Source organism: Aythya fuligula, chromosome 5, assembly GCF_009819795.1.
Source record: "Aythya fuligula isolate bAytFul2 chromosome 5, bAytFul2.pri, whole genome shotgun sequence".
In the NCBI taxonomy this organism is placed as follows: domain Eukaryota; kingdom Metazoa; phylum Chordata; class Aves; order Anseriformes; family Anatidae; genus Aythya; species Aythya fuligula.
Genome location: NC_045563.1, coordinates 35,428,696 through 35,456,080, shown reverse-complemented (window position 1 = coordinate 35,456,080; position 27,385 = coordinate 35,428,696). Strand labels below are relative to the sequence as shown.

The 27,385-nt window shown below is 41.9% G+C and overlaps 1 protein-coding gene across 5 annotated transcripts in view; it reads left to right on the top strand.

Annotated features, from left to right (window-relative positions):
* RGS6 (regulator of G protein signaling 6) overlaps positions 1-27,385 on the top strand; it is a 264,657-nt gene that overhangs the window by 158,785 nt on the left and 78,487 nt on the right. The gene's annotated exons all lie outside the window — the stretch shown is intronic.

Below are 27,385 nucleotides of genomic sequence, written 5' to 3'. Positions count from 1 at the left end.
CCAAGATTGCCTAATTGTTTAAGCAGACATTGATATTTCCTTACATTGTGTTATATTTAAAGGTATGTTGCATACTTTTTTGTCTATCACAGTATCATCAGGCACAGTCATTCCATATGATGGGAATTGGACTATTTTAGAGAAGAACTGGGGAAAGAAAGCTGAAGCAGTGTTTTCTCACTTATACTCAAATACTTCTGAGATTTGTTGTGCGTACAAGAATGTGAAATATCTTTTGTGCTTCTATGACATTTTGTTAAAACTATATGTGCAAAAGTGTGGATGGAAATGGCTGTCAGTACAAAAACATTCCTGTCCATATTTTCAGACAGAATAGTTGCTAATGCAACAAAGAATTTTGCCATTATTATGTGCTAAGTTTATTCAGGGTGGTGTAGTGTAAATGGTTGGGGGATTTATACTTGTGTTTCTGGTACCTGCTTTTGCCAATTCTATAGTAGTATTCATGGCAGCAGTACAAAAGCACTTTCCTTTCTCTCTACCACTAGACTTCTGTCCAATATCCAATACCCAACTACTCCTTAAACTTACCTCATTTATGTTGTAAAGCAAACATAACTGTCACAGTCCTGCACAGATTCTTTCCAGTTCAGGCGAGGTACACATGATGATGCATCAGTTTAGGGAAGCTTCACCTCTGTTTTCCTGAAAACTAAAGGACTTCTTTTTCTGTGGCTGCTACTGTGGCATCTTCACTTCAGTAAAATCAAACAATCACTAAAAATGCAGGAATGCATGTGTGCATTATTGCAAAAAGGCAGCACACCAAAAACCAAGAGACAGCTGGCAGTTCAAATGGATCTTTCTTGCTCTTGGGTACTTTATCCTGTTGTAAAATAATGGGATAATATCTGTAGTCAACAGGAATACTGGCAGTACAGCTGGTGTCAAGCAACTGCAAAGATGGTTCCCTGCAGTGGAGGATAGCTGAGCTGAAGCACTTCAGAAATGTCCTTACTGTGAAAAATGTTGGATTGGGCAGAGTTTGAAACTGTGTTGATTCATTCAGGAGTGTGATTTGATATCCTTGTATCAGGAAAATAACATCCAACTAAAGCTACAGGAATGGAATACAAATCTGCCGAGCTCTTGGGGATAGGCAGGGAATATGGAAATTGAAGTTTTTACTTAAATAAGGCTCAGTCCAGTTAATCCCTTTTTATTGAGCAACAGGCTCTTATGTCTGAAATTGGTTTCAGGGTGGTGACTCAATATAACTGACAGTTGCAGGATTAGGGCTTTACTCTGGGAGAGAAACATGAATTTGGAATGAGATGTGAAAACTGATAAATTGCAGCTAATGGCTAGAGCAGGTATGAGCTGGCTGTTCTTGAAGGTTCATGGGGAAAACAACCGTATATCTGGTTTGCAAATTCATTCAATAAGTGATAGTCTACAATATCCAAACTGGATGTCTTGAGGTTTACTCAACTAAAACAGGTTTCTAGTATACCTGTCAATATTCATAACATTGATTAAGTGGTTGATCTAGTTATCAAGATGCCATCTGTTACCCAAGAGGGGGGGAAAAAAAAAAAAAAGAAAGATGGGAGACCTCACAGCATCTTTGAAGAAGTGATTATCATTAGGTAGTACCCTAGTATGGTGGTGCCTGCCCCTTTTGACTGTTCTCTTGGAGCAGCAGCTGCATCACCTTCAAATGGCTGCTTTTCAACAGCACAGGGAGTAGCAAAAAGCTGAAGATAAAAACATAACCTCCCTCCAAAGCTCACAGCAAATTCTTGAATTTGGAATGAACCAAGCTCAGTAACACTCCCTTCAGGTGATTTGAAGACAGTTCCCTTGTGATGTGCTGCGCAGTGCATGAAGTCTCTGAGTTTGAAAAGTATGGGAAAATAATGACTCGGCTGAAAGCCCAAAGGTGTCTCCATTTCTTACTTCTCCCTTCAGATGCATACACCTGCTTTCATATTGACCAAAACCAGAAGAAATCTGTATCTGATTTCAGTGTTGGCTTTGCATTTGGCCTTGCTTTGAGTAGAGGTGGGACTCGGTGTGACCTCTAAGGAATCCTTGCAACCTGAATTATTCTTACGGCCATAGGATACTCAATTTTAGTGTTTTTCTAGTTTTGTTAAATTTCACGAACACAAGAGAAGAGCTTGTGTTTTCAAAAAAATCCTTGGGCCTACCTTTACAGCCCTTCTCTTGGGAAGAACTTAATTTCCCGATTCTGGCATTCTTGTATGCTTGTTTTTTTACCTGAAAAGTACAACAGCAATGTCGAGACATGATTTACTTGGCAGGTTCTCAGTGACTGTGATTAACAGAGGTTTATTTTTGCTTGACACTTCTATTGTAATGGATTCTCACAGGAGAAATGTAAAATCTTAAACAAAAAGAAACAGTACAGCAGCGCCTTGGCGTTCTAAACCTGCAGTTCTGTTTATAGTACAGCAAAGTGGGTGTTTGATTTAAAGTTTGAATACTAGGGAAAGAACCACTCGTCTGGGTTTTGCTTTCATCTGTCCAGATGCCTAAGTTATGAATGAAGCATTCTGCAACACAAGGAGAAGGAGCCTCAGGGAGTTATCATTAATGGTCCTCTCTAGACAACAGGAGTCTAGGAGAAGGATGAAAAAACCTTTTTTGAATGTATGATGAGTCTGTGTGAGGATGCTGTGCCAAAGGCACGTTTTAATCTGCATTAGAAGTAGATTTGTGTATCCTCTTCCCTGGCTTTTGGCTAAAAGTAGGTCAGTCAAAGGAAAGCACATCACACCATTATCGTGGTTCAGTCTTCGCTTTTGCAGGCAAACTGCAGAGAGTGGAACTAAGATGTAACCGGACCGTTTTACATCTGTGTGTATGTACCTGAAAGAGATTGCCCAGTATGTGTAGAGAACAGCACTGACATGATGGACAAAGGGAAGGAAAAGCTGACTGACAGCAGGTATTGAGTAGTGCTGTGATCCATGCACAGACAGGGTCATCGGACAATGTCCGTGATGGATGGCAGTTGTTGTCATAGATTTTCACATCTTTCAATGAGAAAACTATTTGCTCAGTAATAATTTGTTTCTGCAAATGAATTAGCAATTCTGTATTGTCCTGGTCGTCAGGCTATTGTAAGAATATCTCATTACACTATTCGGCAACAAAACCATCTTTCTAATCTTTTTGATTTCCATACTCAAAACTAACCTCCTGTTTGGTTGGAGGACCAAAGGCCTATACTTCTACCAAAGATTGAGACTTTGCCCTGTGCAACGTTATTGAAACAAGTCAGAAGTCAGTGCTGACCTGTAACAGCTGAGCTTTCCAGTGCAAAAAGCCTCCTTTATGATTTCCAATCTTCACCCTGCCCCCAACCTCATTCCAGATTTCGCCATCTGATCCTGTGTGCCAAGATCTTTGCTGTTGTGACCCAAGGGATATGTGCAGCCTACAAGTCTCTCACCATCCTGCCTTCCTCTTGAGAAGTTTTGATACAACTTCGTGACCCATAACGCACTGACCTCAAGCAGTTCTTTCCCCACAGCTCTGTTTTGAGTGATACCTCTGTCTTCCAGCAGCACTCCCCTAGTTGTCACCTCACTTGTGCACTACTCCTGACCCTTACCCTTACCCCAATGCTTGCCTCCTTGCTCTGCTCCCAAAGCTGCCTGCGTAGCTCTGAGATTGACGGGTGACAACCCAGCTGTACAGGTTTGGGTTAAGTGCCATACAAGCTTCATGTACGCAGCCCTGCCAATGCATTTCATTTGTGACCTACCATGTCTTTCGTAGTTAAGTCCTGGACCTCTCTGAGCAGAAAGTGCCAGTATTGCTGAAATCTGCCAGATGGCCTGTCGTTTCTCGAGACTCATGATATATACCAAGTTTAAACTGCCATGTGTCTCTGTCTGAAGAAGCCAGCGTGTATCTTGGCAAATGCTTATAGAGTTGTCCCAGAACGCTTCAGAATGTCACGCACTCAAAGAAAATGCATTTGGCTGGGGAATTGAAATCCCACAGTGTCGTGAAAGAGAGGATTTATTATTGATAATGTTCTCTAACCATGTAGTTCATGGCACCTAAGCTCTGGAACAGTTCATGAACCCATTGTGAGATGAGCTCGTCAGAAGCCAGTCTGAGGGATATTTGCAGCATTTTCCTTTCAGAGAAGCTCAAATGTATCTCTCATCCAGACATGACAGCCAAAGGTGCCAGGGAGAAGAGCAGATTCCTCTCTACAGTGTTTGAAAGGGCCTGGATCAGAAAAACTGTTCCAAGGAAGAGGTTGGTGGTGAATGCAGCAGGACCAGGACTGGCAGGGCTGACGAGCAGCAATACCCATCACCTATCAGGTCCCAGAGAGCCAGCTCCAAGGCTGAGTGCTTTGCCTTAATGCTCATTCACCTTCCGCAGTGCCTCCCAGAAAGTGCTTTCATTGAGACCACATAACTCCGCAAGTTGGCTGCAGATGGGTTTGGCTCCCCCTGGGCTGTCTGTTGAGCTCCTTTCATCACCTGACCGTAGGATTTTAACTGTAGAACTGACTCTGATGCAGGCTGCATTGAACACTTGGGTAGTTTCACTCTAGATCTAAAATATACATCCCTGGATTTGGGACAGCAACAGTTTCTCAACCTGAGCAGCTAAAACTCTTTTCAAAATGAGTGTGTGAATCAGATTTTTAGCCCAAGTCGGCCCCTTTTTTCTTTCTTTTCTTTTTTTTTTTTCTTTCCTATGCAGTTTCGCTTTGAGAAGCAGAGGACTTGAAATGCAGTACTGGCTCTGTTTCAGACAGAACTGATAGATAGTCCCAAATCTAAACCAAGTGCAATCTTTTGCTAAACAATAATGAGCCCAATTAGTTAAAACACAAACAAAACAAGAAAAAAAATGTCAAAACTTAATTCAGTATCCCAAATAATGTGAGGTTGCTTACTGGTTCATAAATAATAAAAAGGACTTGCTCTTGAGTAAACATTAATGTATATTTATATACATGCACGCAGTACTATATCATTTCTGATTGTTTTCCACATTTGCGTAGAGAAGGTGCTACACAGTAAATTCACCAGTGTGCAGTTGCCTTGTGGAAGTTGGCTTGGGAACACTGGTCAAGCATACAAATCCATTTATTTTTCACTAAAAATCAAGTGCTCTGAGCCACTTATATTTAAACTAATTCAAGCTAAGACTGGAATTCTTCATCATAACTTACATTTTCTTCTCGTACGCATCTGTCTTCAAATTGCACCCAATGGAAATGCAATCCATCCTTCCCTCAATAAGGAGGTCGTTATGCCTTTTAATCTAGTATTTCAAAGCTGCTGTGAATCACACAGTATTAGACATGTCAGCTATTACATGGGAAGCGCATGCCTTGCAACTTTTTTTTTTTTTTTATTATCTGTAGTGTTCTCTTAAGCTCTGTATCCTAATGCCAGGAGACAAATTAACCCAGTTAAGGAGCTGAAGAGTTATTCTGTCTTCATCTACAGCTCTCCCCTCCTCCCTTTTTTCTCTTCAAGTGCATCCGGCTTTTTACCTTTCAAAGGGGGGGGAATGGAAGAGGGAAAGATTGAAATCAGTTCCCTGCAGTGTCGTAATTCCTTGCCTATTGTTAAGCTGTAACTCAGTGCCCTGTGAAGCAAAAGTTTAAAGGATTTGATTTTCAGATCGGGGGATGGTAGATTAATTGAATAGGATATAGTTGTCAAAGAAATAAGAGAAAGCAACCAGAATTAATATTTTTAAAAGTGAACATTCAATATGTCTGTGCATCTGCACAAACCCACAGCGATGTGTGCATGCTCAGATATGCATAAAGAGCATGTGATTATTCATAAGAATAAGCCGAAGAGTGGCAAGTGTTGTACGCTAGAGATAAGTAAGGGCAGGCTTCTGCATTACTTGTCGGTGCTGTGCAGAATGATGAACGCTAGCATTTGTGTGTCACTGCCCTCTGCTGCAGAGAAGCTTCATTTCAGTGCATTCAGCTTCACCTTGATCACAAGCCACGCTGCGGGTGCTGCTCTCCCAGCCCAAATGTAGCTTGGGTGGTAGGTTTTGTGGTCCATCAGTGGTCCTCCCTGCCTGTGGGGCATGAACTCAGCTCAAATACTGCAGGATGTGCGACTCCACAGCTACTTTGATCTTTTTCGAGGAAGAATTTTTTCCATAGCTGGCTCTTGATGCCACTTCTGTGCGTCTTATTCATAGTTCTCCCTTCTTGTCAGGGTTGTCTCCACGCAGAGCTTGCTCATGCATCATGTGAAGCTTACACAATCTTTAAAAATATGCACATGGATTATGGGATTAATCCTAAACGACTTAATGAATTTAAGCATAGTTTTTAAGTTGCAAGAACTGGACATTATACATAGCTATGTGTACGTATTCATGTGTCAGCATCTCAAGTAGCCAGACCTAAGGTGGAGATCACTGGAAGAAAAGCCCATCACACAGAGGTGGATGCGTTAAAATTTGGTTTGGGTCACCGCAGAAAGCTTCTGAAACACGTCCTGAGAAATTTACAATTTGGTTAGTAAAATGGCCTGTAAAGTGCTATCCAAAAGGCCCTGATACTGGATGTTATGCAAAATTATAACTTCCTTGCATTAGAATTATGGATGTCCTTTCTGGCCCAATCTGTCCTTGCTGGATTTGGAACTTTGCTTCCATCAAGTTAAGATTTGATAAATCAGAAGCATAAGTTACTATGCTATGTGGATCTTTCTGTGGACAATAAAAATACAACAAAAAAATCACCAAATGATCCAGCTTCATCTTTTTGCAGTGACTTATTTGTTCTTCAAGTTACCGGAGATGACGTCAAAAGGAAAAATAAAAACAAGAAAGCCTTCCAGCCACCTGGGCAGTAGCTAGAACAACACAAAACTGTAATTTCTCTTGCTGAAGAATATAAGCATAAAAATCGGTGGGCTTGAAGGCATCACATGAAAGCTATGAGCCTGGAACAAAGCAGGTCTGTTAAAAATGGTTTCATGTTTTTCAAGAATTGCTTGTAGGCCTTTTAGTCTTTCAGTGGAGACTAGAAGTGGGAGTAGAGGCAAACTTGGTGATAAATTACCTGCTGAACTCAAGCATTTAGATGAATTGGTAATTCAGCCATAGTAACAAAAGTTACATATTAAGAGTGTTCTTGTTGCTGACTGCAGATTTATTCTGAAACACAACATTTAGCTGGTGGAATATTGTGGCTAATGAATAAAGCATTAAAAAGAAAAGTCAACAATATTTTAATGCCTGTAGAAATTCATACGAGTGAATGATTAATGCATTTTTGCATTCATCGCGCGATCTTCAAAAGCGCAGCATTATTACAAAAGTTTATTTCCAGATCTGAATGACACAGCAAAAGAGCGGGGACTAATTATGAGAACTGTGGGGCTCTGTGCTTTGCATGTGACTGCGGGGCAGGCTGCACTCAAGCTGCAATGCTGTCACCTGTCTTCACCTTGTGGCAACCTGGGAGTTGCGTGGTGAAGGATCTACTAACAGAGTTTGTTTTTTCACACCTTTTGCCTTGTTTCTGCCCTGCCTCCAACACTCCTGTGGGCTGCTGAGCATTCAGTACACAGCAGAGCATCTTTGCTCCTGCTGTGCCTGAGGAGCCATATACCCACTAAGGCGTATGTGGAGATGCAGCCCTTAGGCAAACCGCTCCTGGATGTTCTAGCTGAAGCAGGTTGGAGTAGTGCTAGAGAGGACACAGCATTACCCGGCTTAAGTGCATACCCTGAATGGCTGATAAGTAACTTTTGTTCCACCTGTTCCAGCAGAATCTTTGGTCAGTTGTTTATTTGCATTGAATACTATGTGAGAATAACATAGATTTGGCTTTAAAACCTTCCAGTAAAAAAAAAAAAAAAAAAAAAAAAAAAAAAACTTTCAGACTTTCCATACATATCCATCATTAAAAATAACAAGCCTCTTTTTTTTTTTATATATACACATTTACATATTTTCTTTAACTTTTTTTTTTTTCCCTGTGTGCGTGTGGATAAATCTCTCAAAATTGCATGCTGGTTTCCCATGGATTTGTTTTGAGTGTGGTGTGAATTGATGAGCTGGGATATTTTTGATGTATGATTCACTACCACATGCAGGGAAGAAAATTATATTTTGGTCCTGCAGAGAAATAAAACTTAGCAATTAGGTCTTCGTTCGGTTAATTCCTGTTTGATGGCTGCTTGGTTTGTAAGGAGGGAATCTTTTTCAGGAGAGCAGAAGAGGTTCTAATTCATTACAAGGTCACTTGCACAATAAGAATTTTCTCCATGCAGGTACCTCCATAATATGGCCTGAATGGTACTGTGTTAACTTTTACCCCTAAAAGAATACTAAAACATGCAAGAAACTTTGAGAAGTTTGTTCATGTAAAATGCTAGTTATAACATGGACTGACAAAAACATAATGTTTGTCTACAGTGGTGGAAGACTGTATGATTTATTGTCACTTTTTCTGGTATTTTTTGGTCCTATTTCTATCGTGGATAGAATTGCTTCCCCACCTACTTTTATTTATTTATTTATTTACTTATTTGACTCCTAAGGGTATCAGTTGTTTGCTGGACAATACCAAAATAATATGCAAATTCACCTGAGTGAATAATTTCTGATGGGTTTTTGGTTTTTGATACTTCACCTTTGCTCTAAGTATTCAGTAAATGTCGTTTCTATTTCCTGCATAGGTTAGAACAACTGAAGGCAAATTTCTGGCAAACAAACGTCTGCTAAATATTCAGTGTTGTTTTGTTTAATGCTCTGTGCGTTTTCCTCTCACCAGACAGAGACACTGAGAGGTGAGAGTGAGAGAACTAGTACAAATGACAGAGAAATAAAGGGGTACTGAACTCTGATAAAATTTTAGTGACTGGTCTATTCAAGATTATGGTTGCTGGAGGTAGTGAAATGGACAGTGGCATATAAATCAGTGTTATTTCTTTGCTCACATAGAAAAAGTATAGTCAGAAGACTGGCTAGTTTTGCATTGTAGCATCGTTTATGTCATTGCTATATGGATATTATAACAGGCATTTTTTCCTTTAGGTAGGAAGTGTTGAATTTAAACACCCAAAGAGTATTGAGTCCTTGACCCAAACCAGTAGCTTGCTTTCTTGGAGAGCTATAAGATGTACTTGGAAATGACATGTGCCTAGAAGATGGAAGAAGTGTAACAACCTGAAACTGCAAAAACAAACTCAAAATGAGCTTGTCAGTTTACTGCTTTAGGAACTTGCTTTGCTACAACAGCTTGGTGGTGTACATGGGCACTGTGTTGTGCCCAGTAGGAGCTGACAGCGATCAGTTTAGATGCAGCAGTTGTGCCCAGCAATAAATAATAGAGATGTAAAGGCTCATAAGTCTTGATGCATGTCCTGGACCAGTGACTGCAGTGCAGAGAAAGGATGGAGACCTTTGCCCATTGTGCTGACCTGTGCAGCACACAGGTTGAGAGGTTGTGGTGGTCCTTCAGTTCAGTCTGCTTCCCTGCCTGGAATCCTCTTCACATCTATGCGTCTTCTCGGAAAGTATCAAATTTTAAAAAATACTTGGGGTAAGAAAATCTACTGTAACCTTTAAAGAAGTTAGTGTTACCCTTTAAAAAAATAATAATAATAATATACCCCAAATACGTTCCTTGTTTCTGGTCTGATTTTGTCCAGATCACCTGATTGAACCTCATAGTTTTTATGGTTGACAGCGAAGACATCTGTCCTCTCCATAAGGATACTTAATCACTGCAATGATGGTGACGTAGTCACCTCACTTTCTCTTTGTGAAGTTTTCAATAAATTGTGTCCCAAAAAGGATGTCTGACTACAAAGCATGTATTCCAGCCCTTTAAGTCCTCCTGTGCTTCTTCTCTGGACAATTTCCAAGTTTTTAACAACGTTTTGAACAGTGAGCCCCAGAGCTGTCTGAAGTGCTCCATTAAGTGCTGCGCTAGTGCCAAGCGCAGGGGTAATACAACCTCCCTGGCCCTGCTCTGCAGCCACGTCCTCCCTCAGAGGTGGAGCAGCACGCTGACACCTCTTGTTACCTGTTTGACAATTCACAACAGGAAGATGCCTATCAAAAAGGGGCCTGGTAAGCTTTCCATCACCTTTGCTCTTATCTGTGATATACATGCAAATTAATGAATTTTTGCATTTTATGTAGTGTATGTGGTAGTTTAAGTAGTTAGCATATCTCAGCACCATCTCTGTCAATGACTTGCTGCTTGTTTGTTCCCCATTAAGATATTGCTTTTGTTGCCAGCAGTGGTCCTTGAGCATCAAGTTTGGAAATGTGTGTAGTCTTCAAAGGTTATTTCATGTCTTGGCTCCAGTAGTAGAGCACGTTGCCATGCTGCAATCGTATTTTGCAGACTGTTCTTTCCCATTAACTTGTATGGGCTGTCCCATGGGGACCATCTCAGACGTTGGCAGATGACTGAAGATGTCTGTGGCTTCACCTGATTTTTGTGCAGGATCAGCTGAGCAGACACACTCACAAATATATCCATCTGTATTTGAATACTTTTATTTAAAACCACAATAGAACTTATTTCTCTGCCCCTGTGGAGAATAGCATAAGGGAAAATTAAAATAAGCGTAGCCAGAGCTTTCGTTTTGCAGAGTGCTGGGTTTTAAGGACGTCTATTTTTAATAGAAAATAATATTTTGACTGACTCTGGTTAGCTTTCACGGAGCTGTTCTTAATTAATGTGTTACATTCCTCTGTATTGTGAATGCCTTTGGATTGCACCTCAGTGACAGGAGCTTGTTCAGTGCGTGAACAAAGACTCCAGACAGAGTAGCATTCCTCCACCTTCCCCCATTTTCTTTCTACAAGTGCTCTCTGGAAATGGGATGTCCCGTGGGCTCAGGTGCTTAAGGCATGAGGGCTCCTGTGGCCAGCAGCCTGAGGAAGCCGCCTGCCTCTGGCCCTGTGGTTCCAGTGACTGCATCCTTGCTCAGAAAGGGTCAGCTGGGGACAGGCCTGAAGCTAAAGCTCCCACCTTGCCGAGCTGCAGGAGCTCACAGGTGAGGTTCTTCACGTGATTATTCCCTACTGATGCTCTCCTGGCAAGCTCGTTAGCGTTGTCAAATTAAAGCCAGGGGAGAGTGGGGTGATCAGAACAGTACCGAGACAAGCAGACAGTAAAGCTCAAGGACACACCTCTTGCAGTCTCTCTGCTGAATTCAGCCAGTCTGTTTCCTGATCCCTCTGCAAGTTAGATTTGAGTATAACTTCTAATTAGGTATCTGGGTCATGTTTGACACGCTCTCGGTTCAGTGCTGACGTTTTTTTGCTCCTACTTAGTTCTAAATTTGCCAGCTGTTTTCCTTAAATAATTCCACCTTCCATTAAAGGATTGTGTGTCTTATGTAATTACACCCACAGCAGTATGAGGGCAGTTGTAGGGACAAGGAGATAGAAATAGCTCCGTGTTTTCCACCAGTCATGGCTTTCTTTAATTGAGTCATTAAAATCTGGATTCCCACCTCTGCTGTGACAAGCTTCTCTAGCTCTACTGAGCTCTCATTCATAATGTCTAGACTCTGTCAATTTATCTACAGCTCTGGAAACAGCTGTCTTTTGTGCCACTGGTTCCTCTAGTCTTTGCTTTTCAACTGCTTAATCCAGGAATGTCAAGATTAAATTCTCTCTCATTACTTCAGCAAAGGATTTGCTATCACTTTGGATAGATTCAGGGATGAATCGCATGAATTTTCTTCAAAATAGTCTGAGGCTGACAAGCATTTTCTGAAATAGAGATCCATCTTATGCAAATCAAATTAGTACCAACACTATAACAGCAGAAAGCTGGGGCCCTGGAAAAGTCCCATCAGGGTGCAGAATACCAGACAAAGAAAAAAAAACTTTTGATGTGCTTTGTCAGGCTGAGGGTTTGTCAATATTTGGTGTTTGTCGCTATTGTCGTTAAAGTAGGGTTTACTCTGTTAGGGTTGAAAGAGATTATCTAAAAACAGCTTTCAGGTTTTGTCACTACCTACTCCTCTTCCCTGGGACTCCAGGAGGAACAACAGATCTCAGGTAAAGCCAGCAAATATTCAGTGTGCCTTGGAGCTGCCTTCTCTCCCAGCTTGTGTGTCACTTCTAACCAGTTAATCGAAGCACACAGGTGATTAGGATTAACCCTGTGCTTAGAAGGCTTGTTGGTGCAAGCTGTGTTTCTAGGGGGATGTGGGGGGGCATTGTGGGTTGGAACGAGCTGCAGGACGTGCACTCTGGTGGGCTTGTCAGGGGACAGTTTTACCGAGTTCGGTCCCACAGGTGTGGGAGGATGGAGATGTGGCAGGCAGGATCCTGGTGGAGGCACGTTAGAATAGTACATGTGTCTCAGGGATCGGAGCAGATGTGTATGACAACGAAGCACATAGAAACAGGAGCTTGGGGGTATGTGAGGACAGGTTGAAAAGTCGTCTTGATTGTTCCGGTCACCTGGCATTGTGTATTTTCACTTCAGCCTACTGCAGAGTAACAGTGGTCATTAATATGGACCTGGAGGTTTGCACTGTAGAAGGAGGGGACTTCCTTTCCAGGTGATGCTGAGATGCACATTAACATGTTTCCCCAGTGAGCGGTAAAACCTGCGGTGCTTTTGCGTCATGTCTGTGCTGGTCTGTTGAGCCACCTTGCTGGCTTTACTAAATTAAAGGAAAGCAGCATCTGCTCTTCAGCAGCTCTTCAGCACCGTCACTTGGCTGGTTGGTAGGGGCTGATCAGCATGACTGTTTCTGCCTGCTTCTGCCTCTCTTTGCTAAGGATGCAGAATTCAGCATTTGTCCTGTTTTGCCATATTGCATAGCAAACTTTATTTCTTGAGAGGTATTACTGGATTCCACTGTCCTCTCTAACGAAAACCTATATAGGTTTATATAGTTTTGCCTATTAACATGAATAGCAGCTACGTTTGGTCTTGTCACGTAAACTTACCTTTTTTATTAAACTTTCAGAGTTGAAGACAGATGCCAAGATATGTTATGGGGAACACAGGATAGCATACAAGCTACTGTCTACAGATAATTAAAGCTGTCAGGTAGGGCTGCAGTAGTGAGGATTATGTGCAATACCGTATTTGGGGGGGGAACTTGCTGAAGGGGCTTTGGAGTCCAGAGGAGCTGTACTGTATTTGTTTAGGGAATTCCTTATAAGGCACTCTGGTGTGAGGTGAGTTTCTGCAGGACAGTCACAAGAGAGAGACTGCAGGATCTCTGCTGGCATTGGGACACTTGTTTTCTAAAAGGGTAGCTTCAAATGAAGCCAGGCTGCTGTGGACATCCATGCATGTGGCTGCCCTGGGAATCATTATGGTGAAGACGATACATTTGCAAACTCTCTCCAGGTGCTGGGAGGGACAGAAGATAAGGTATGTCCTTGTCAACTGTGTCCCGTCCCTTCTGTTTCTGCCTTTTTCTTTGTAACCTGCAGATCCTGAGAGGACTGGTCTCTCCTACTGAGAAATAATTGTACAGAAGATTTTGTAGAGGTAGGGCTCTTAACTAATGTGGAAGAAGTTAGCAGGTATGAACTGCAAACAGTAGGCTCTAAGTCAAACCAGTGCCCACCAATATTCTTACCAGTCACACATCCAGTAGTGGATACCTAGGGTTAGGATATAACCAAAAAAAAAAGAAAAAAGAAATATTGTACCAGTATATTCTTCAACCTCCAGCCTTTTGCTACAAGGGACTTCTCAGTGGGGGACTCAGACAAATGTTTTGCCATTCTGTTTAGATATGATTATATTTTCATTTCTTAAATATGCAGAACAGATGTTTTTAGCTTGCAGTAAAGATTAACAACAACAACAAAAAAGCCTTCTATAAAATAGTTTGAAATATGATTGTTTCTTTGGCAGCATTTTGCATTACATAAAATCCTGTGAGTGTACAGATGTACATTTTCCTTGTGTACGACGTATACAAATGGGTACTCCCATAGAACTGGATTTTAGCGTGTGACTGAAAGAACATTCAGGTTAACATGTAGATATTTAAAGTAGTTATTTGCTAATAACCTAACTAAAACAGCAGGTGATGGTCAAGTTATTCTCTCAGCTACTTAACTGAAGATGGAGAGGCTGGCTGAGAACATGCTGCCATAGCTGGTGGTACTGCTAGCGACGTGTAGGAACCGGCTGCTCTGTGCAGGAGGATCCTGTGCAGAGCAATAAGGACGTCTCACCCTTAGCATGGCACGCGTGAAAGTTTCATCTTTTCCTCTAGTTTAAGGAAGTGATCTTCCCTTTATTATCCCAACACATCCCACCTAGACACACTTGACCTGTTCTGTGGTACTTAGCTTGTTTCTCATTCACTCTTATCTCTATTTCCTCCCCCCATTTCTGGGACGTGGTTAAGACACCAAGTTTTGCCCTTTTACACTTGATTGTCACGCTGCATGGTGCAATTTGGTGCAGTGCTTGTTAATTGCTTTTTAGGTTTAAACATGGAGTTATAGATATGTCTGGAGTGAACAAAAAAAAAAGTCCACTAGGGTCTGAAGTGTGTGCCTTACAGTTATTAGTCAAATATGTGAATTACAGACTGCTTTGTCCCTTTAATGTTGTATTAGTGAGTACATTCATGCAAGAAATTACCCACTTACACTTAAAAAATAATTTTCATATATCATCGGTCATTTTAGAGCAAAGCTTTGCATTGCTAGAAGACTGACGTGAATTATATTGCTGTTTATTGTGTATGAACTAAAATGTGTACATATTTGGGGTGTTTTGTTTTTTTAAAATGTATAATGACCCATGAAAGTGTAATTGGAGAAAAATGAGCCCAGCCTTTCCCAGAAATGTTCATCTATTTTACAGAGTGCTGACTACTAAATTGTAAAGGGAAAAGAAATAGCCTGATGAATTATGGAGCTTAGTCGAGACTATATGCCAACTCAAGAAAAAAATGAATGCTGGTTACCAAGGGTAAGGTCCTCCAGTATCTATGTGGCTAGGTGAAACACATGAAGTGCCTTTGAAAAAACAAATCTGGTGTTAAAAAAAAATGGCTTTAACTATTATGGCACTGCATCTTCTTTTGATAGTCAACAGGATATAGCCTCCTAAGGGCCTTTCAGTTTTGAAAATGGAATAATGGGTAGGAGTAATTTTGGCATTATTGAAATTTGTGTCCACCATCATCTTTTAAAAATATGGAAGGGTTGCACATAGGACACCTTTTTGTTGCATTGATGTTTTATATGAGGTTATCATTATTTGCAGTTAAATGATGTAACGTATTTACTTGGGGGAAATTCTCAAAAGCACACATGGCTATTAGGCTGCCATGACCCAGCAGTAATGAGAGAGAAAGATCTATGCCTTTTTGTATTCAGGGAGGCAAAGGGATGCAAACAGCTTGGGAGAAGAAAAGGAGAAGCAGGCAAGGAGGTGCATTGTTTTGCTTTCGGAATTAATACTTTACTGATTATAGACAGCACAGAAATACCCAACAATTCCCTTTCATAAAAGGGAGCAATCTAAACCAGCATAATGCATATCATTACTCCAAAATAGGTTTAAGGCAAAAATGTGCATTTAATAACAAAATGATAAAACTGAAGAGATCTCCATGGAAGAAAAAAAAAAAAAAAGTAAAATGTAAGCCAACCGGGGTCCTATTCATATCCATTCCTAGTAGCCACTGGTTATCCTTCCTTTGGAAAGGATGAAAACTTGATTATTAAAAAATTAATTATTGCTGTTATAGATCAACTTTTCTTACATCATTTTTAATAGTAAGGAAGCAATTAAGCCCCATCAACAGTGTGACTGTTTTCCTTAGCATGTACTTTGGCAGGGGATGTTGTGGGTCTGCATGGAGCTTTCAGCCTTCTTAGGGAGGAATTAATTAGCGGTCAGATTGGTCTGTATTTATCGGCAATTACATTTTTCCCTAATACCAAAACTTAGCCCAACCAGCTATTGCCCCCCCAGGACAGCTTGATGTGATGGCAAACATTCAGTGGGCTAGCTAGGCAACTCTGGTGCTGCAGAGTAGGTAACAGGATCGTGCCAACAGACTGGAGCCTAATAGCTAATGTCCTGACCCCATTTTATAAGCCCCAGACATGTAGGAACTGTGCAAGTGGCACATGGCATCCCATGGTACCAACCCATACAAGAGCCAAGGGAGTAGAGTTGCACATTTCCCCTTCCTTGAATCTTCAAAAAGTCATTTTTTTTCTGTATAAAGAAATTCTGATAACTAGTTCTGCTGTGTTAAGGACTCCAAAAATAAGAGGAGTGACTGTTCTCTGTTATGAGGGTAAGATCCTTCATTCTTAGGCTTTCAGCTGTTTACTTCTAACTCTGCATAATAGGTGAGACAATTAAAAAAAAAAAATAGGAGAATTAAAGTCACAATATCAAAAGCAACTCTGGCAGAAACACATGTATCTTTGGCTAGACTCACATTGTGGGGTTTTGTAGGTGTAATTTGAAGTAAAGTTTTGATCTTTTATGGGACACAGAAGGAAAACTTAAAATGCAGATTGTGGCTTGCAATGTTAGATACTGGAAAGGTATGTTGAAGGAAGATGAAATGTTACTCGTGTGAGAGTCGTATCTTTACAAAATGGGCCAATAGCTCGTCATGCTGTACTGCAGTTTATCATGAGGGTATCACCTCTGCATATGTGATGTGTCTCTGTGTTTTCAAATTTAAATGGCTAGAAGATCCTCATGACTTTGAGAAGCAAATATCAGCTCCTGTTTTGATCTCTTCTCTCCTGACCACCTCCTGACAGTAAGTTGCTGGTTTTGCCTTAATGTGGGTGGCCTTTACTCTAACGTGTGCAGCACAACTAACGTGGTCATGGAGTGAAGCTGTGAGGCTGCACTCTTGAAGCATTGCATGTTGTGAGAAGAACGGGCCAAATAAAGGATGTGGTCCTTGACCAAATGAGCTTGGTATCTGTGTGCCCTACAAAAGGGATCTGCTCAGTGCTACTAGACAGGACAGAACAAATGCCGAGTAACATCTTGTAGTTGTAAGTTACTTGGTTGGGATCTTGGTTTGAGATTTGCATGGCCTTTTCTTAGACTGATCCTGTTTGCACAGGATGGTCTGTGAGTAAACTGGCAAGTAAAGGAGAATACTGGCCTTTTAGTTTGTTATTGCAGCCCGGAAACCATATCCTGATTTACCTGCCATGGGATCTGCTGTGGTTTGTTCTGGGCATAATGCAGCTAAATTTGCAAAGCACTGACAGGCTTAGTCTGTGAAAGTAAAACCAGAAACAAGCACTTGCAAGGGAGAGGCTGCACAGGACAGCAGAACTGGGGAACTCCATTGGCAGGAATTAGTATTAATGTTCAACACGCTGAGGAGCTGTCTGGTGTTTTATGTCTTCAGTGTGCCATGTAAACAGCAACTCATTAATCTTTACAACCCACAGAGACACCTGAATATTTTAATTACCTCTTTTTTTTTTTTTTCAGTCAGTTAATTGACCTGCACAGACACTATGTACGGTCTTTCCAAAGTTGTACAACTACATACCAAAACTGAAACTTAGACGTGCCTGATGCCAAGCTCCAGAATAGTAGGTGAGGAAGTCCAGATACGATGAACAGCAGAAAAGGACTTTGTCATCTTTTATATTTCTGACTCACATTTTCAAGGCTTTGCTTTGAGAAAACTTTGAAAATGTTAGCCTGAAAAGGGAGCCTCAGCAAGTAGCTGGGGGTAGTGTGTTAGTGTATTATTTCTGTTTGGTGCACTGCATAGCTTTAGACATCTTAGGGTTCCTGTGGAAAATAGGGAGGGAAAGACTCCTGCAGAAGCTCATTCAGAATAGGTAGCTAAGCTGGGTGTCAAATGGAGGTATTGCCAACACTGGGGTTTACTGTGGAAAAGTCCTTGTCACACGAGGAAACCCTGTGATACGTGATTCAGGGGAGTCAGCGCTGCTGTTCAGCAGACACGCGAGTTGAATTGCCGTCCCTAATGACAAATGAATAATGAGTGACTAGCATATAGGTGTAGGTTCATTAGAGGTAGTTTTGTGAACCTTGCTGATGCTGAAACATAGAACATTTAAGTCACGTGTTCTTAAACAGAGGCCACTCTCTTTATTTAGGTATTTGCTGGGAGTGGTTTTGTAGGCTCCTATTCAGAGCAGCATTTGAACCATTTAGGTTTGGCAAAAGTAACTCATTTTTGCATACCTACTGTTTTCAACATCTGTGTTGTTATTCCTTGTGACTGGGTTTTACATGCATATCCTCTCGCTCCTTGCATGTTTTCTTCCTTCGGTTCTACTCTTTTACTCTTTGACTGCAAGAGGGGAACAAATCTCAGTTGCTCGAGGAGAGTGTGTGACTTAAACTGTGCTCACTGCATAAGGGACTGCAGGACTCTGCTTTCCAGTACGTCTGCACTCGTCTGTGCGTGTGCAGCATAAGCTACTGCTAATCCCAGTGTCAACAGGATAAAAAGTTTATTTTGGAATAAATCAGTATAGTAGACAGAATCTGCTGAGTCTGTGAGATACCACAGCCATAAATACTGACCAGCCGTGCTTTAGACTGGCATCAGCAGAGTCACAACGGTGTTATTTGCAGTACAGAATCCCAAATGCTGGCCTGTACTCTTCCCAAGGGAGGAGTACCTTTCCATAGAAAATATGAGGCCTCTTGGGAAGCCTTTTCAATGTCAGAGTTGATTGGACTTACGATTTTTATGTGGCCTTCAGAAACCATATATTGCATTGAGATGTACATAGTATTTATAGTATCTATATATATAACGTTACTACATGTGTTCAATGTAATTACAGTCAGACCTCATGATTAACGATCTCCAAGTTACCACACACTTGTGCAGCTGGATTTCTGGTCCCACTTCTTCCACACATCACTTCTATGCTCATTCTTGCAGCAGAGACCATACAGTGAGCAGTCCAGCTAATTGCTCTCTGGCCTGTGCTCTTGGGGGGAAAGGAGGGGTGGAATAATGAGACAGAGACTTCTGTTATTTTTTTTTTTTTTTTTTTTTTTTTTTTTTTTTTTAAAGTTTATCTATATGGCAAAACCTTTTTTAGACAGAAGTGACTTTTGTCAAACTTTTTCCCTAGGTTTAACATAATGTCTTTTGGAACTGACTCTCTTTACTGTTTTTGTTGTACTGTTCTTTAGATAAACTTGCTGTAGTGTTTTACTTTGAAACTTTTTTTTCTTTAAAACTTCTATTTCTCTCAATGCATTTTGTATGTTTTGCTGCTTACATTTCACCCCTCATAAATGATTCAGTTTAATTCATAAGGTCAAACCTTTAACCCATTAAAATTTGGGTGGTTTCCTCTGGGAGGAAGGAAAACGTTCACATTACAGAAGTTCAACTGCACAAGTCCTCCTCCTTAACCCAGGCTTTTATGTGATTGTATTTCTGAGATCTGCAGAAGCAACCAATTTCTTTTACCTCCCCGATAAACCAGAAACGAATACATTTATAAAAGGCAAGGTCTGTAGCCTGTAAGACCTCACAAACACTTCTGCATGCTTCTGTACTTCTGGGGGCTGTTCCCACAAGGCGCTGGTGACTCAGAGACAAGGGGAGCATCGCGCATCTGAGCCTCTTCCTCCCAACTGCGTGATCCTGGGGGGACGGTGCGAAGTAAACAGAAGAAAAACAAACCCTTTCCTCACTCTGCCTTTCCATGCTTCTTTTCACGCACCACCCGATGGTATGACCTGTTGTGTTTGGCTGTGATGCTGTAATTCTGCAGGGTGATTTGTTGGGACCTTTCTGTCTCGCTTCTCTGTGACCCTGTGAGTGGCTTCAGCGCAGACATCGTCCCCTCTCCCCCTCATGTCTCCCGGGGCAGGGCGAGGACGGTGCCCGCTCCCTCTGCTCCTCTCAGCCTGTTGATGGTCATGAGTTGCACCTGAACGTTGTAAGTGGTGCTGTCAGTCTGATTTGCCAGAAGCTCGTTGTGGTACTGGGTCAGCAGGCTGTGACCCCCAGGAGGAGCCCCTCAGGGTGCCCACCAGCAGCCCTCCACCCCACAGCTCCGTGGGCTGCCTGCTTCCGCCAGGGGTGAGCCAGTAGGAAGGGGTTGGAGCAGAGGCAGCATGTGCTGGACGAGGTGTCAGCTGAAAGGACGCAGGGAATCGTAATCTGGCCTGGTCTGTCCCATGTCTAAGACAAGCTTTGCTTTTATTTAAGTAAGCATTGATTTGCCATAAAGCCCACGTGGCGGTGTGTCTGTTCTGTAGTCTCTGCCTGTGACTTTGTTAAACAGGTTTCTAGCAGGTCTGCAGGTGTTTGCAAAAGCAGCACTTGCTTTCTGTCACTGCTCATTGAAATTTAACCGCTGCCCTGACGATCCATCAGTCAGCTTACACCAGGAATGGAGTTCAGAGACAGGCTAACTCTGTCTGCTTTTGCACAGTGCTTGCTGCTGGCACCCTGACGATACTGCAGTCTGAATATGGAAAGCAAATATGGGAGACTTGTGATAACTGGTGAAATGTATTTGCTTTTCTTTTCATTTTGATATTTACAATCAGCTTTTTTTTTGGTAAAGTATCTTATGTAGTTCTAGTTTCTCTGATCGGTTGTATAACTCTCCTCTGAAGACCTTTTAAGACTTCTCACTCTCAACATTGCAAAGCTTCTGATGAATCAAAATACTTCCCAAGGCATTACACAACACAGTATAGCTCGCTCTTCTTTTTTTCTTAATGTGTTATGTGGAGAGAAGATTTGAGGTTTTATATATTTGGAAACTAAAAATACTAGAACATGGTTTCTTGCATCATAAGGTTGTTTTTTGTGGTTTTTTTTTTTGTTGTTTTGTTTTTTTTTTTGTTTGTTTTTTTTTTTGTTTTGTTTTTTTACAAATCTGCACAGGCGGGCCATGCCTGCTGCTAAGCACCACCGTGTGGTGTGGCATGGGAAAGATGCAAGTGAAGCTGCTGGGCCTCAAGATGTGAGGCTGTGCTGGACAGAGGTAGGAGAGCAGAAGTGCCGCCTGCTCGGGGCTTGACACCTCAAACAAGGCTGGTGGGCACTGCCCGGTGAACAGTGTTACAAAGGCTGTGCCAGGTGCTTCCTGAAATCATCATGGCCTCAGAGCAGCACATCAGCTTTGTCAACCATAAATCCACATTTACCTAGAAAGAAGTTAAATAAAATGCTGATCTTCAGCTTCTTAGTGGGGAATTAAAAGGAAGAAAAGTATTTTACAGGCTAGAGTTGCTCTTAGAAAGGAAACAAAAATGCCTTTTATATATCATATAGACGGATATTTTGTAGTTCTGAGCTATGTGATGTTTTGACACTGGATTCATTTGTTTAAACAGAATGGCAGTCATTTAATGTACGTTTTAGCTTTTCAAAATGCTGCTTATTTTCAATTATTCAGTAAAATACACTCGGAGTACTTAACAGAAAATGTAGTTGGGGGTTATTTAAGAGAAGCAAGCAGACTGTTGACTTTAGTGGTTCTGTTATTACGTGCGGCCCTATGAAATCCATCAAACAGGAGAAAGGAAAAAACGATTTACCCATTTTGAACTCATAACATAATTATGAATACTGACAGATTTGTGCTTGCTGTTTTGTTTCAGTGTTATTAAATTGTTCTACACATTTAAAATCCACACTGATAAATGCCCGTATTTAAAATGCACATTTGAATGGTGTTGCCAGCAGAATCAGCTAGCTGCTGCTTGCCAGTACAAACACCTCTAATGCACAGCTTTGGGAGCCCTGCTTGAGTTATGGCCTCTAATGCTGGTGCTAATGTTACCTTTTTGTTTTGTGTGGCGCAAAGTAAATTGTCAGCAATTGCTAAATGATCATAATTCATATAGAGTTACCCTTGGCTAGAAGTTATTAGACATGCAACCTTAATCCTGCTGGAGAATTGTTCCTGACCAACCGCTGCACCAGTGCAGAGGTCCAATGAGGCTAACTGCTCTCTGGTGCACCCTGCTTAATGTGTGATTGAAAGGCCTGGCAGGCAAACGAGGGGGGAAAGCTGTACAGACCTGATTATTTCATTTTCAGGACGATGAACTCCTGGAGGGAAAAGAGCTTCAGATGTCGGGTTATTTCATTTTCCAGGTAATGTGACTGTTATTGCATCACCACGAGCACTGCGTGTGGTTCCCAACCTCTCCCGAAGAATGGGAAAGAAAAGAGTAGCAACGTGTCAGGACAAAGCAGGTTTCTTAGAAAATTTGATGATGCTAATTATTCTTGGCTGTAATAGAGAGAAAACGTTGTCATAGTTAACACAGGAGTGTGTGATCTTGTGTAAGAGAGATTTGTCATGGCCTGAGCACTTCTGGAGGCTGAAAATTTGAGTGCTGCTGCAAACAGGATTTCTGTCAAAATTCATGGGAACCTGGCTCATGCAAGGACGACAGGGTCAGAACTCCTAGCAAACAAATATAGTACCAGAACCATCAAAATGCTGTAGCTTTGGGTGCACTGTACATACTATCATAGACAAGTCAGTGACATTCACACCTCTGCAGGGAAACTGAGAGCAGTGGCGAGGGCAGGGGGGAACTTCATTTGACAGCATTTGAAACCACTTTGGGAGTGAGGACGCAAAGTGAAGGGACCTGACAACCCCATGCTGAAATACACCAGTCGGCTCTGTGCACTATCGATCTTCCCCTTTCCTTCAGGAGAAGATTTGCTATTAAAAATATTAGTATGATAGAAATGGCAGAGAGATTGCCTTTGATTTGAAGACAGTGCGCATGAATTGCATAAGAGTAAAAATGTTTCAGCCCTAACAAGATCTGACACGGGAGCCTTCAATAGCCCTGATTCCAGCAGTGCTGCAAGTTGCTTCCCCGGCTGTTTTGCTGCTGAGTTGTTTTGACAGCACGGGGAACGGGGTCTAAGCGCTGCTGCATGGCATGGAGCCAAGCTGTGGAGCTATACGAGCCACTTCGGTAGCTCGAGTAACGTAAAGGCAGAGCAGCCTGAAATGCAACTGTAAATTTATGATAAATTGCAGGTGTAAAGTTACGTCTTAACACATCTACAGTTCTTAGCAATTTGTAAAAGGAGGTGACTTCAGGTACTGTTGCACGTGGTAACTATTGCTGCTGGGAGACCGGGAATGCAGTTTTCCTGCCTCTCGTATACATTTATAATGCCTCTCAAGACAGCCTGCCTGTCTTCTGTGGGTGTTACAGGTACACATTTGAATGACATGGGTTGGGCCCAGGCCGAAGTGATGCTGCACTATCGAAGGCCAGGGTAAGAACAAGGCTGATGCCGACTGCCAACTGCTTTGTGTCGGTGCAGGTCAGCTGGAAGAAGACCTTTTGCTGGTTCTGCTTTTTTTCCAGTTGAGGACCCAGGTTAAGCCGTGCTGGCAGACCTCTTCCACTGGGATTAACCGTGTGTCCATTAAGGGGCTCACTGACACAGCCCTGCTAACGTGGCCGCCGTGCGATCACTTCAAGGCCACTGCTCTCAGCTGCTCAGCACGGGCTGAGCCTGCCGTTAGGTGGTGTTGATGGGAGAGTGCTGAAAGCAAGACGCCTGTCTTTGGGTGTATCTCATGCTGCTTTCGTTCAGGGTACAAAGCTGAACCACTTATTGGAGGGCAGTGTCATAACAGGAGCGGTCTAGGGCTGGTACCTCCAAGATCTTAGGGTCTGGCATATGCCTGTGTTACCCAGGCAGGTCAGCCCACACGGGTCTGTGTGGCAGCAGTGTGTGTGTTTTGCCAGCCTCACTCCCTCCAAATAGCAGTCCAGAAGGAGCTATTAGCAGGGTGAGCCCGTGGCATTGCTTTCCCCTGGAAATTTTTCCTCTGTCCCTTGCCCTAAAACACAAGTGCCAATCCCTGGCAGTGCAGCTGAGGGTCATTGCTCCCTCTTGTGAAAGAATTTATTAATAGACTTGCTGTTAATTTTGCTTCAGGGCCTGGTGGCAGGAACAGGAACAAGCAAGAGTCAGATGTCAGGGCCATTAATTTAATAGGGTTTTGATAAATCTGTAATCAGATTCACAGTGTTTTGTTTACACAGGCATGGACACTCGTGTGACAGAGGCACAGCTTGCTTCTGAAGTTCAAAAGCAACATACAAACACCTATGATTAGTATTTCTCTGGGACTTATCTCTGAAATATTGACATTTGATATAAGTGGACCAGCATGCAGAACAGCTCTCTGTAGATAACAGTAAAGGAGACAGAGAGGGGCTGAATAAGTGGTTGGAATGGCATATCAGCCCAAACCCTGTGATAAGTAACCCACACTTGTCAGGAAAATGTAGAGGACCTGCAGGTTTTAAACCCATTTTGTTTACAAACCTTCCGTTCTTCTTGTTTTTATCATCCTGGAGTGCCCATGCACAATTCAGTGCCACGTGCTGCTTGCCACCCTACAGCAAGCAGCATCCTTGCTTCACACAAGTATTATATTTTCCATTTTTTATTATGAGAAAAATGAATTGTGAATTGAAGCACTCAAAAGTTATGATGAATAAAAATAAATACTTCTTAAAACCTTTAGCTGCTGTGGTCAAAAAGGGGTAATAGTTCTGCTGCTAATGGATGTTAATAATTCACAAACGAATTTTAAAGAGAGCCTAATGTAAAGGGAAATTTCTGTAAGTAGGAGCTCGAAGCTGTTGTAGCTTTGATGATGCTCCTTGCTGACACTGAGTGGTGCAATTACCACATTTTCTGAGTCAGCTGCTGAGTGTTGGGTTTTTTACTCTGTTATTGGTATTTATTTATGTGCGTATCGTAGGCAAGTTCTGTAAAGTGTTTCCCCATTATTTGTAACACAATACCAGGGAGGGAGAGACCCAGATTTTTTTTTTTAATCCAGTACTGTAAAAACTAGAGCTTTGCATTAAATCTTTATTGTGAGCAGGATTCTGTGCTTCCAACCTAGATGAAATCACTGTGGAAGTCAGTGGGAGATCTGTGTGGGGAAAAATGGTAGCAGAGAGTGCTGAAGGCTTGGAGAAACTCAGTATAAAATCATTTTGCCTTTTACTATGGGTGTCATGTATTTATTTTCACAAACCCCAGTTAATTAGCCTTTTGTTCCTAGACTTACCGAGGACCCAGTGCTGTTGTGGAGAGGAAAAAAAAAAAAAAAAAGAAACCATTTGATCCGTTTATTGGTGTGATTGCCGTGTTTGGCATAGTAGAAAGCAGCTTGAGTGGCTGCTCATACACACGTGTAGGTATTCTTATAAATCTTTTTGACTGCTTGTGATTTTTTTTTTCAGGCTTACTTTTCTGATAGAAATATTTTAAGATTGGTCTGAGTTCAGGAGCAAATTGTTTGGAAAATTTGGTGCTAAAATGGGTTCATCTGTTTTCAAAAACGAAGTGACAGGAAGGAGAACACATTTTCACCCCTGCATCAAAATGCTGTCTGAACCTTGAGTTTGTAGATGACTGATGAAAGAGGCTGGGCACGCAGCTTGTTTGCTCATGTAGCGTGTCATGGAGTGAGTAGATAATGTCTAGGAAAGATCTGAACATTTCACTATTTCTTTTCATATTCCTTTTTAAAAAATACTACTACTACTACTAAAACATTAAAATATGTCAAGAGCGCATCAGGGTTACACTAGCACTGACAAAGTCAGGAGATAACCATGAAATCTTATGCCTGCTCCTGGAGGTGTATATATGAGACAAACTCTTCTGTAGCATGATCCTACACTGTTTATTCAATTTATTGTAAGACCCCACTTTGTTCATTGCTAATATTTGTCAGTGTGCTGTGAGGCCGTGTAACAATCTTGAGGCCCAAATCATCCCAGTCCTCATGCCATGTCTGGGTGACGTGTGGCATCCCGTCCATGCCAGGTCACCATGGGGCTCCTCTCCACAGAACTTACCAGCTCTGCCACCTCAGGATACTCAGCAAAAAAATGCAGTTGTCCGGTTGGGCCTCAAAAAAAAGCAAAGATACACGTTTGCTAAAGCCTTAGAAGTCCTCTGGCATTTTTTTTATTCCTTTAAACAGACATATACAACATGAATGTGTGTGTACTTTGTTAGGGACGTGCCCAAGCTGTTGGTCCTGGCCCCTCTGCCCAGAGACTCAGTCTCCTCTCCAGGCAGCAGATCTTTAGAAAGCACTGGAGGTGTTTGGCTGTTTTACACAGTGAGTAGAAGAGGGATGGCTCTATGTTTTCTGAGTAAACCCTGGATTTTCTGGCAGAGCTAGAACAACTTAGGTTGAGTACAGAAAGTGGTGGTGACTCACATCATTAACTGCATCTTGCCAATGGCCTCACACCATGTGAACTTTTTTCTAATTTATCTTTCTTTGGCTGGCCAGTCGTTTGTCATGTTGACAGGCAATGGCCTTGTGGGAACACTGGTTACTCTTATGGGATCACTGAGGCTGAACAGAAAATGGAGAAAATAGCAAGCAGTATAAAACTGCTACTCTGTCTCTAAACCAGGTAGCTGGAAAAAAATGGTCATTGTGAATCTGTTTGAGCATAAGGATATAACTATTCCGTTGGCATTAAGCAACCTCATCTACCTCAGCTTTAAAGAAAACCCTAAAGCAATGAGATAAATTTCATAATAGGTGAGGAGGAAATAGATGTTCCCAGGCTGTTGTCTATCCTTGAACTGAGCATACTGACTCAGAGAAAGCGTAGGTACATAGAGAGGAGCATAGAGAACATGTGAGCCATTCCTCTACCTAGATCCAGCAACACTTTGTACTATGAAAACGTGTCCAACTATTTGTTTTCAGAAGATCTCCAATGCCCCACTGGGGTTTAGTGGAGATGTGTCAGGATCAAGGGTTACCCTTGGGTGTCCTCTGAAGGCGCTTGTGAAACGTGGAATCTGAAAATCAGCCAGAGAAGATCTTTTGGGGAAGGTGAATTAAAAGGGGACTGTCAGTTGGGCCTAATCTACGGAAGAGATTAAGAACGAATTTTCTGGAAAACTTACAGATAAGGAGTCTGTGTCTTGATCTGATAGAGGAAGGTCTTGTACAGGATTCATTCACATCTTCATGGCATCTTAGAAGGCTAGCTCTGAATTTTCTAGTTTGAGAAAGGGCATAAACAGAGTTTGTAGATGGGCAAAACCAGGTTGTGCTGATAGGAACAGCCACAAGCAGAAGCAAAGCCAATGTGAGGGTAACCCTAAAAATTGAAAGTATTGTGGGAGATGTCACCAAAGAGTTTTCATTATGATTGAATATTAATTATTGACATGGCTATTAATGATGACAGTAATTAACAGAGGAAGGAAAGACTTGTCATTGTCCCGAGGGTGAGTAATCAGTCTTGGCAGGTGATAAATAATGGTTCAGCAAACTCAGCAGAAAGATAATCTGTCTGCCTCAGGACAACAGGAGAACAGCTATAAAATCTTCCAGGCTCTTG